Genomic DNA, 4,089 nt, shown 5'->3' on the forward strand with positions numbered 1-4,089 from the left:
TTGTTTTTTTGAATGTCCAGAGGACCAGATTTAACTTTTTTAGATTTTTCTACCTGGATTATTGAGCATGTATCAGGACAGATGATTTAAAGTTCCTACTGCACGGACCAAACTTTCACACTGACTCGGAAGCTTTTCCATGGCCGAAACTGCTGCCGATGTCTTCTTCAAAAGTCGATAAAACAGAGCCCCGCCAATGCCAAAAAGAGTCCCTGCTATCATAATTCCAAATATGTAAACATCTTCAACATCCTCCTGACACAGAACTGAGAGGCACATCAACTGCCACACTCCACACGAATCCATGGCGTACCCCACAGCGCAAGTCTCAGCTGGACACGCCGGTTCTCCAGGACATTGTCGCTTTGATGAAAAAATCTTATCAATAGAGTTGAACGCCCACGATACCAAATCCATAATCGTCTATGTTCGGGAGATGTGAACCAGGCACTTCAGACACACAGAGAGCAGAGCAGGAAGAAGGAAAAACGGGGGAGGGATGACGGAAGCAACCACCTTGATGAGAGCCAGGGAGGGAAAAAGCTGTTTGAAGATGATCATACTTTAACTGTAAGGGTGATTTAGTTGCAATATGCACAGATTATGGAATAAGGTATGGATGAATTTAATCAGTTTTCATTTGTGAAGTACTTCTGAAGCTCAAGACAACTGGAAGTGCTTTACAGAGGTAAACAATTGTTGATATAAAAGTGAACAAAGTAATCAGAAGTAAAATAAGATGATTGAAAAGCAGTTGAATATAAAAACAAAGAATTTCCAGTGAACACTATCTTTAAAAGATTGATTTTAAGACTGTGTAGTCTTAAAAGCATGGAGGCTGGCAAATTCTTGAACCAGTCCTTAATTTGAGCTGGATCCTGTCGGAACAGAATCTGGGAACTCTTATTTTGATTGGGTGCGTTGCAGTAATTGCTGGGATCCAGTAATTCTCAGGCTTACTAATAAAGTTATGAACAAATATGACTGCCTTGAACGAATAAAACATTGGATATGTAAACTGAAAATAATTACATAAACTAATTTTAAACGCAACAGCCACGTACAAGCAGTTCTACCCTTAAAAAATCTACTTGTTTCTATCTCCTACTTATTTATCACAATAAAGATATACAGGTCATTCTAAAAAAATTAGCATATTGTGAATAAGGTCATTATTTTCCATAATGTAATGATAAAAATGAAACTTTCATATATTTCAGATTCATTGCACACCAACTGAAATATTTCAGGTCTTTAATTGTTTTAAAACTTATGATTATGGCATACAGCTCATGAAAACCCAAAATGCCTGTCCCAACAAATTAGCATATCATGAAAAGGTTCTCTAAACAAGCTATTAACCTAACCATCTTAATCAACGACATAACTCTAAACACCTGCAAAAGATTCCTGAGGCTTTTAAAAACTCCCAGCCTTGTTCATTATCAAAACCGCAATCATGGGTAAGACTGCCGACCTGACTGCAGTCCAGAAGGCCATCATTGACACCCTCAAGCAAGAGGGTAAGACACGGAAAGACATTGCTGAACGAATAGGCTGTTCCCAAAGTGTTGTATCAAGGCACCTCAGTGAGAAGTCTGTGGGAAGGGAAAAGTGTGGCAGAAAACGCTGCACAACGAGAAGAGGTGACCGGACCCTGAGGAGGATTGTGGAGAAGGGCCGATTCCAGACCTTGGGGGACCTGCGGAAGCAGTGGACTGAGTCTGGAGTAGAAACATCCAGAGCCACCGTGCACAGGCGTGTGCAGGAAATGGGCTACAGGTGCCGCATTCCCCAGGTTAAGCCACTCTTGAACAAGGGACTGCGTCAGAAGCATCTCGCCTGGGACTGCTGCTGAGTGGTCCAAAGTTATGTTCTCTGATTACAGTAAATTTTGAATTTCCTTTGGAAATCAAGGTCCCAGAGTCTGGAGGAAGAGAGGAGACACAGAATTCACATTGCTTGAGGTCCAGTGTCAAGTTTCCACAGTCACTGGGGTGCCATGTCATCTGCTGGTGTTGGTCCACTGTGTTTTATCAAGCGCAGGGTCAATGCAGCTAGCTATCAGGAGATTTTGGAGCACTTCATGCTTCCATCTGCTGAAAAGCTTTATGGAGATGAAGATTTCATTTTTCAGCACGACCTGGCACCTGCTCACAGTGCCAAAACCACTGGTAAATGGTTTTCTGACCATGGTATTACTGTGCTCAATTGGCCTGCCAACTCTCCTGACCTGAACCCCATAGAGAACCTGTGGGATATTGTGAAGAGAAAGTTGAGAGACGCAAGACCCAACACTCTGGATGAGCTTAAGGCCGCTATCGAAGCATCCTGGGCCTCCATAATACCTCAGCAGTGCCACAGGCTGATTGCCTCCATGCCACGCCGCATTGAAGCAGTCATTCATGCAAAAGGATTCCCGACCAAGTATTGAGTGCATAACTGAACATGATTATTTGAAGGTTGGCGTTTTTTGTATTAAAAACACTTGTCTTTCATTGGTGGGATGAAATATGCTAATTTTTTGGGACAGACATTTTGGGTTTTCATGAGCTGTATGCCATAATCATCAGTATTAAAACAATTAAAGACCTGAAATATTTCAGTTGGTGTGCAATGAATCTGAAATATATGAAAGTTTCATTTTTATCATTACATTATGGAAAATAATGACCTTTATCACAATATGCTAATTTTTTGAGAAGGACCTGTATCTTTGACCTTTATTGTTCACATTCATTGCACTTTCACACATTAAACTTATCCTTTTATTATTATTATTTTTACATACCATATCTGCCTCTGGCGTTGCCAGGTGGACATACTGGTCAAGGGTTCTGGTTTTGTTGACTTTCACATTTCTTATGTGTCGAGCAGTGGAAGCTGACATCAAACTGTCCACCATGGCCTACAGACAAAGTGCGTTGGCAGACAGTACAATGTGCTTTATAGCCATTATCGTGCACTCTTTCCAGCCACACGTGTTCCTTTTCCCATTTGATTTGTATTTTTGCAGTCTTTTTTTTTTTTCTGGGAGTAGTCGGGTTACTGATGGAAGATGAACCGTGTCCGCTGTTTAAATCCTCTGAATTCCTGCCACTCGTGTCCATGATGTTGTCTCGTCGAATCCTGTCTGCTGCCAGTTGTGATAAGCAACAGGAGCTGGATCAATGAGATGAGCTGGATTCTCTAGCTTCATGAGTAAGAGGACTTCTCATTTGGTCACAAAGCAGGAAAGGGCTGGTAGTTGATTTAGAGCTGGTAGTTAATTTACCGTAAAATTCCATATAGAATGCCCCATCATTTACTAACTATTGACATAGACATGGTTTTTGATTCTCACTATAATACGGGACAACGTGCATCCCGTTTCAGCTCAATACGGAACGTGTCCTTCTGTTTCTAAATACGGGACAATTCCATTTTTTACGGGATGGTTGGCAACCCAGAAACCTTCAGCAGAACCAGGGTCAGAAGAAGCGACCATTGCTTCGACCGGCTGGGATTGAGAGGAACAGGAAACGATGACGGATACACAATGGCAGGTCAAGAAACACATTAAGATAGTATCAAATGAAAACTTTAATTTTTGCTAATTATTTAAAGAAATGAGGTTAATTTGTCCTCCAGTAATGTAAGCCTAGGATTTATCACAAAGGAAAGTCTTAAACCTAGTCTTAAAACTGGACAATGTCTCAGCCTCAAGTTCAAGTTGTATTTATTTGTCATATGCAGGTTAACACGGGGTTAACAGTACAATGAAATGCTTAGGATGAGAAGAACTGATTTGACTCGCTAAAAAATCAAATAAACAAGAATTGCTAAATAAAAGCATGCAATAAGGGTACACAAAAAAAAGTACCGAAAAGTGAGAAAATAATTCTAATATTTACAATGTCCTAAAAAGAGAGATTGAACAACATGGTAGAATATAACTGCAGCAGGATGAATTTGAGAAGTATTTCAAGGTAGTAATATAAGTTAAAATGTTAAAGTGTTCTATCTCTATCTATCTATCTATCTATCTATCTATCTATCTATCTATCTATCTATCTATCTATCTATCTATCTATCTATCTATATATGTCT

Source organism: Nematolebias whitei, chromosome 17 (genome assembly GCF_014905685.2).
Source record: "Nematolebias whitei isolate Nwh7 chromosome 17, NemWhi1, whole genome shotgun sequence".
Classification (NCBI taxonomy): Eukaryota; Metazoa; Chordata; class Actinopteri; order Cyprinodontiformes; family Rivulidae; genus Nematolebias; species Nematolebias whitei.